Below are 7,782 nucleotides of genomic sequence, written 5' to 3' on the forward strand. Positions count from 1 at the left end.
GCTCCCCCCTCCCGCATGAGCCCTTGATAGTTTATAAATGGGTATTTTGTCATATCTTGCCCTGTCCGACGTCTCCCTTCATCCACTTTTCGGTTATCTGCTTTTAAGGCCTTCTCTTTACTGCTATTTTTGAGCAATTAGATTATGATGTTGGTTGGTGTCATTTTCTTCATATTTTTCGTGCTTTGGATTCATTGACCCTTTTGCAATTGGGGGTGTACAATTTTTCATCAAATTTGGGGAAATGTTCAGTCACAGTTTTTTTCTTCTTTTTTTCCTGTACCTTCCCCTTTCCTACCTCTCAGAGACTCCCCTTCAGGCCACATGAAGTTGCTCTATAACTCATTGATGCTCTACTCATTAAAAAGCAATTTTTAAAAGGTTTTTTATTTTGAACAATTTCTTCCTTCCTTCTTTTCTTTCTCCTTCAAGGGTTTACTTTATTGATTTATTTATTAATCATTTTATTAGGGAAGGCTTTACTTTAATAGCACATCCAAATCCCCTACTACCCATCCATTTTATTATTATTATTTTAACTTTTTACTGTGAATTACATAAAGGCTTACAGAGCAGATAATCAGTTTTTACATTTTAAAAAGCATATATTTTTTGGTCTCAATTTACTCATCGCCATCCCTCACTGTATCATCACTCAGCCCATTTCCTTCCTCTGTTTCCTGTTTCCATTCCTGGATTTCTTTTTGAATGCCTTCAAGTTCACAGATTTTATTTCTGCAATGTCTAATTTGCTGTTAATTCTATCCCAGAGTGGTTTTCACCTTTAAACGTTTGATTTGGGTGTTTGCCTAAGTTTGTTAGGGCTACTGTGTTAGGCTGGGTTGTTTAGAGAAACAAACCAGCGCGGCTCATCTCTATACAAGAAAGAACTTCATATCAAGAAGCAGCTCTATATCAAGAAGGTTGCCCAGCCCAGCCCAGTTCAACTCAAGTCCTAGGTCCACTACTAGTAGGGTCCCTCTTCAGACTCACACAGCTGCAGAGCAATAACACCACAAGAATCAGACGCAGAACCAGGAAGATCACAGGCCAGTGAGTGCAGAATCACGTGGCTGCAAAATTGGTAGAAGCATGGCAGGGTGCTGACAGCTCTCAGGGTGTGGTGGCCCACAAGGGCTAGCTCCTGGAGGCAGACACAGAGTCCCAGTGAAGTACCAGTGGGGAGGAAGGCAAAGTGGCAGAGAGAGAAAGACAGCGAGAGTGAGCGAGCGAGAGTTCCCAGTGTCTCCCACTCTTGTACAAAAAGGCTTGACACCAAGGAGGTATCATCAGGCTGCGACTCAATTGATAGCTTGGGCCCCATCCCTATCCTTACCTGGTAATGTCTAGTTGACAAAATCCCTAACCATCACAGCTATTACTATAAGAAAACACCACAAAGTAGATTATGGTAAAGGACAGAGATTAATTTTCTCATAGCTCTGGGGCATAGGTCTCCAAACTTATTTGGCTTACCACCCTCTTTTCTGATAAAGGAAACAAACAAAAACCCTTTTGTACGAAATGTGATAAAGAAGCCAGATGGTGCCCAGCAATCAGAAAGAACAGTGTCTGGAGCCTTACAGGCTTGTCTTCATACAAGCATCCATCTAAGTAAAGGCAGCAACTGAATCCACATGAAAGAAGCGCAACAGTCTGTGTGATCCAAGGATTGTAAATAAGAACACTCAAATCCAAAGGAGGACATGGCATCAGAGCTGAAATTGTAAATACCTAGTTTGCAGAAGGCTGGGGATGACAGTGGAAGGCCAAAATCCCTTTGCAGGGTCCCCACATGGACGAAGCCTCCAGCGGACCCCCTCTGACCAGAGTCCAGGGATGGGACTAGCCTTGCCATCAGACAGAGAGCACTGCAAAGAGGATCATGGCAGATGTCGTTAGGTTAAAATGTAACACCTTCCTTTTGACCCATTTTAAAGTTGTTTCAGTTAAAACAAAAAATGAAGGGGAAATACACCTGGGTTAAGCCTCTGGTGACTCAGCCCTGACCAGAGACCAAGGACATGACTAGCCTTGCTGTCATGCAGAGGGCACTGGAAAGTGGATTGTGGCAGATGCGGTTAGGTTAAAGTTTACCATCTTATCATTTGTTCTCCCTTTTAACCCATTTCAAAATGGTTGTAGTTCTTAATATCTGTATGTTTATATCTATATCTATATATATATAGTTTAAAAAAAAAAGAAAATCAAAGACGACTTTTATTAATGCACCAATCTGGAAGGGATGGTAACGATGATACAATAAACATCATCAGGGAGAATCAGAAAAACAAAGAAAGATCTCTGAAATACTTTACAGTGACATGATGCCTTAATAAATTAAGGGAACAGCGTTCTGTTGACGGACTTCTTCCTGTTCTTCTCAAACTCCTCCCCCTTCTTGATGGAAACGTTCGGCTCACAGGTGGTCTCCACGGTCATCCTCCATCCCAACAAGGATACCTTGCTGATGCCCAGGTCCGTCTCCTGCCCGTTTTCTTATGCTAATTTCTTATTCTTCTCCTGGGACTTCGCAAGGGAACCCTCGAAGACTCCCTCCTTTCCTTTTTTTTTTAATAATAATTTTATTAGGGGTTCATACAACTCTTCACAATCCGTATATACATCATTTGTGTCCAGCACATTAGTACATATGTTGACTTCATCATTCTCATAACACCTGTTTTCTACTTGAGCCCTTGGTGTCAGCTCCTCATTTCCCGCCCCTCCCTCCCCACTCCCCCTGAACCCTTGATAATTTATAAATTATTATTATTTTATCATATCTTACACCATCTGACCTCTCCCTCACCCACTTCTCCGCTGTCTGTCCCCCAGGGAGGAGGTTATATGTAGACCTTGTCATCTGCTCCCCCTTTCTCCCTCACCTTCCCTCCACCCTCCCGATATCGCCACTCTCTCCACTGGTCCTGGGGGGTTCATCTGTCCTGGGTTCACTGTATTTCCAGTTCCTATCTGTGCCAGTGTACATCCTCTGGTCTAGCCAGACTTGCAAGGTAGAATTCGCATCATGGTAGTGGGGGAAGGAAGTATTTAAGAACTAGAGGATAATTGTATATTTCATCGTTGCTACACTGCATTCTGATTGGCTCATCTCCTCCCCGCAACCCTTCTGCAAGGAGATGTCCAATTTCCCCCGGAGGGGCCCTGGGTCCCCACTCTGCACTCCCCCTCATACACAATGCTATGATTTTTTTTTTGGTCTTTGATGCCTGATACCTGATCCCTTGTCATCTTACAGGCTGGTGTGCTTCTTCCATGTGGGCTTTGTTGTTTCTCAGTTAGATGGCCCCTTGTTTATCTTCCAGCCTATGGGACCCCAGATTCTATATATTTTGACCGCTGGGCACCATCAGCTTTCTTCACCACATTTGCTTATGCCCCGGCTTTGTCTTTAGCATTCGTGTCGGGGTAGGCTGGGGTGCACACCTCCTTTCCTTTTAATGAGTCCACGATGGAGAAGACGAAGCAGGCGCCCGTGTAGGCCAGGACAAGGTGACAGAGCCTGCCTGCCTTTCGCCTTGACCACCTCCGTGCTGCGGGCCTCCTGGATGTGCCCTGTGAGGGCTGTCAGCTGGTCCTGGGAGAAGACCACTTGGGGCATACATTGGCAGGTCAGGGGAATGATGGCCTTCCCCTCAAGGCCACCAAAGGCAGGGACGTTGACTCAAAGCAGGATCCAAACTCCGCCACAGAAGTAATGGACGTCCAGGGTGGTCACGCCAAAGATTTTTCTAGGGCTTGTACACGCCGTGCCTCTTGAACACTTCCGCTGTGATGAGGATGGTGGCGTTGACCAGACTGGCCATGATGCAGATTGTGGCTGCGGGGCCAGGCTGGGCACAGGCAGCCACCAGGGTGGCCCCGATGTGGCACTGGTGTTGGACAGGCCGCCATCCTGGTTTACTTGGGACTCCCGTGGGGATGATCGCCACACCGTAAGCGGGCAGCTGCTCGATTCGAGGTAAACGAATTTCACATGGGCTCTGGTCTCCATGTGATTCTGGTCAGCGGCTACTGCAGGGCTATGAGCAATATCACGCAGGGCCAGGAGGCTCTGGAGAAGCGACAGGGGCTGCCCGATTCCTCCAGAAGCCCCCAGCATGGCTGCTGTAGCGTTGTTCTGGGCCAAAGAGCTGAAGGCTAAGCGGCGAGCGAGCGGTGGCGGCAGGCCGGATGAGGACACAGAGCCTCGTTGGGGGAGTGGGGAGGACGCGGACGCGGACGCAGACGCAGCGGGCAGAGGAGCTGGCAGAGAACAGATCTGATTTTTAATATGTTCTGCTTTCTTTTTGATTGAGGTTTATCTTGGTTTTCTTTTTGGCATTGTTGTTTTGGGTAGGTGTTTCTGTATATGAAATCCAGGATAGGGGAATTTATAGAGACGGTAATTGGATTAATGGTTTCTTGAGGGTAAGGCAGGGGAAGTTGGTGGAGAAAGGGGATGCTAATAACAATGAGTACAAGAAAGAAGAAAATGTTCTACAATTGATTGAGGTGATGATTGTACAACATTAAAAAAAATCATTTTATTGGGGGCTCGTACAATTCTTATCACCATCCATCCATCCATCCATTGTGTCAAGCACATTTGTGCATTTGTTGCCATCATCATTCTCAAAACATTTGCCTTCTACTTGAGCCCTTAATATCAGCTCCTCATTTTTCCCCTCCCTCCCTGCCCCCCCATGGATTGTACAACTCTTCTTAATATGATTGAGCTATTTATGGTAACTATAGGATGTGAATTATATGATAATAAAACTAATTTTAAAAAGACAGAAAACTTGTGTACAATAGTATCCAGGATCAAGTGTAGCTAACTAATTACGTTTACCGTCGTCATCCCCCGCCCACGACCACCCCCCCTCCCCGCCATCAGTCCAGCGGCCCCCAGGGGGCAGTATTGTCCACCTTGGAAAACACTGTGAGGTTGGAAATCAAGATTCAAGGTCTCAGCCATGTTGAATCCTCCTTCTGAGGGCTTTGAGGAAAGTCCACTCTCTCTCCGAACTTTCATTGACTGCTGGCCATTCTTGACTTTTCTTTTTTTCCTTCTGTTTGTATATGCATCTGCTGCTTCGATTGTCACATATGTGGTGTCAGTCCCCCCCTGGTGTGTGTCTCTTTCATTCTAAGACACCACTCAAAAGAGATTAGGATCTGCTCTCCTCTTCTATCATGTCTATCATTTACTGGACTGATAACACCTGCAAAGAAACACGCCGGAGAGGATTAACTGATGACACCTGCACAGAATGCTCTGCATAGGATTAACAGCTGATTAGACATTGCAGAAATAAACATCCGTGAACTTGAAGACAAAGAAAAAGAAATTATCCTGATTTTCCCCAACAAGGTTACATTTATAGGGATTAGGACTTCAGTGTATCTTTTTGAGGGATACGGTTCAGGCCATACCTGTGGCTTCCACATAGCGATTGACTTTTTAAAACCGATAGAATACACTTGTCATCACTGCTTTAATGTTATCGTGTGTGAATTCCAATATATGCATTAGATCTGGGTTGGTTTCAATCGACTGAGTTTTTCTCCCTCAGTGTAAGCCATAGTTTCATCATTTTTTGTATGCCTGGTAATTTTCCGTTAAGGCCAACTTGCTGCTACGTAACTTGCTGCCGTGGCTTGCATCAGTTCCTCCACATTGAAAGGAGTCCTTGTCGTTTAGTGGGCTCCAGTGTTGGGCTGCTAATCATGAGGTCAGCCCTTCAAAACCAGCAACCACTCTGAGGGAGAAAGATGAGGCTTTCTATTCTCATAAAGAATTACAGTCTCTGAAACCCACAGGGGCAGTTCTAGCCTCTCCTATAGAATCACTATGAGTCACAGTCGACTTCATGGCAGTGAGGGGTTTTTTGTTGTTTTTGTTGCACCTAGTTTCTAACATGGCCATTTCGGTCCTGTCATCCAGTCTTCCCATGGTGGTGACCACTTCTTGTCCCTCCTGGCCATGCCTTATAAGGTTATCCAGGGGCTATGCTAACTCCCCAAGACCCCGCTCTGCTTGCAGTATGTAAGCCCTTGTCTACAATTCCAGCTGCTTGTCACCTCGTCTCTGAGACCAGTTTTCTGTGTGGCCCTGCATCCAGGCGTGATGTAGTTTTCTCTCTGAGACCCGTGAGTGCTAAAATTCTGTTTTCTGGCTATCCCGCATGAGTTTCTTCCTCATGTCACATCTGAGGGACCACAGACACCCGCCGACCCTCTTTGGGTCAAACTTAATACATAACCTTTTATTGGATATCAGGAATTATGAATTTTATCTTGTCAGGTGCTGAACATACTTGTATTTCTCTAAGTTGTCTTGTGTTTTTTTCTGGGCTGTAGTTAAGTTACTTGGAAATAGTTTGGTCCTTTTGAATGTTGCTCTTAAGATTTGTGTACCATTCAGGGTTCAACTGGAAATTAAAAATAAAGTAACAGATGGAGAGATAGATATGTATTTTCTTGTTTTGTGCATGGGGACTGGCTAAGCAAGTCTGAAATCCATAGGACAGGAGAATCACAAGTAGACTGGAACTTCAGGACTGCAGACAGTAAGCATTTGTCACTGACACATCTCTTTTCTGTCAGGGAGGCCTCACCTCTGCCTTTAAGGATCTGATTAAATTGGGTTCTAGCCCACACTCTCTCATACTATCCAGGATATAATTTCCTTTGCTTGAACAGAACTGACTAGGGAGGGACTTTAATAACATCTTCAGAATCCCTTCACAGCAACTCCCAGATTAGTGATTGGTTGAATAAATGGAGATTAGTGCACACTGACGGCCATCCAGTTGATTCTGACTCATAGTGACCCCACAGGACAGAGTAGAACTGCCCCTGTGGGTTTCTGAGACTGTAACTCTTTACAGGACTAGAATGCCTCATCTTTCTCCCAACTGGAGTCTTTATAGTGCTTTGTTCCTAAGATTTTCAGGGGCTAATTTCTCAGCGGTAGACAGCCTATACCCTCTTTGTAGTCTGCTCTTAGTCTGGAAGCTCAGCTGAACCCTGTTCACTTTGGGTGACCCTCCTGGCATTTGAAATACCAGTGACATAGCTTCCAGCACATGGCAACACACAGGCCACCACAGTATGAGAAACTGACAGACACGTGGTGGTAAAGCAGAGGGTGAGCAATAAAGATGGCTTGACAAGATGGCTTGACACAACGGGCTGAAACAGAACACTTGTGAGGATGGTGTTGGACCAGGTAGTATTTTATTCTCTTTTACATAGGGTTGCTATGAGTCAGAACCAACGTGTTGACACCTAACAACAACCGCAACAAGCTCCCTTGGGAGCCCTAGTGGTGTAGTGGGTTGCAAGTTGGGTTGTTTAACCATGAAGTCAGCAGTTTGAATTCTTCAGTCAGTCTGGGGGAGACAGATAAGGCTTTCTGCTCCCATAAAGAAACCCAAAGGAGCAGATCTACTCAGGGACACTACTGAGTCAGAATTGACTCCATGGCAGTGAGTCTGGTTTTTGGTTATTGAGCAAAGAAGGAACCCTGGTGGGATAATGGGTTACTGCTTAGGCTGTTCAAGGTCAGTGGTTCAAACTCACTAGCTGCTTCTGGAGACAAAAAATGAGGCTATGTTTCTGTGAAGAATTACAGCCTCAGAAACCCTAGGGAGCAGGTCTACCACGCCTAACAGGGTTGCTATGAGTCAGAATTGACTTGATAGCGGTGGGTTTTGTTTTGTTTTTCATAATGAGCAAATATATCGCTTTGAAGAGTAAGGTGCAACTAAC

General features: G+C 45.2%; 1 pseudogene; it reads right to left on the reverse strand.

The window, feature by feature from the left end:
- Nucleotides 1–967: 967 nt before the first annotated feature.
- Nucleotides 968–4,984, reverse strand: LOC115869451 (annotated as a pseudogene).
- Nucleotides 4,985–7,782: the final 2,798 nt, after the last annotated feature.

Source organism: Echinops telfairi, unplaced genomic scaffold (assembly GCF_000313985.2).
Source record: "Echinops telfairi isolate 266 unplaced genomic scaffold, ASM31398v2 ScPeMD7_26;HRSCAF=91, whole genome shotgun sequence".
Taxonomy (NCBI): domain Eukaryota; kingdom Metazoa; phylum Chordata; class Mammalia; order Afrosoricida; family Tenrecidae; genus Echinops; species Echinops telfairi.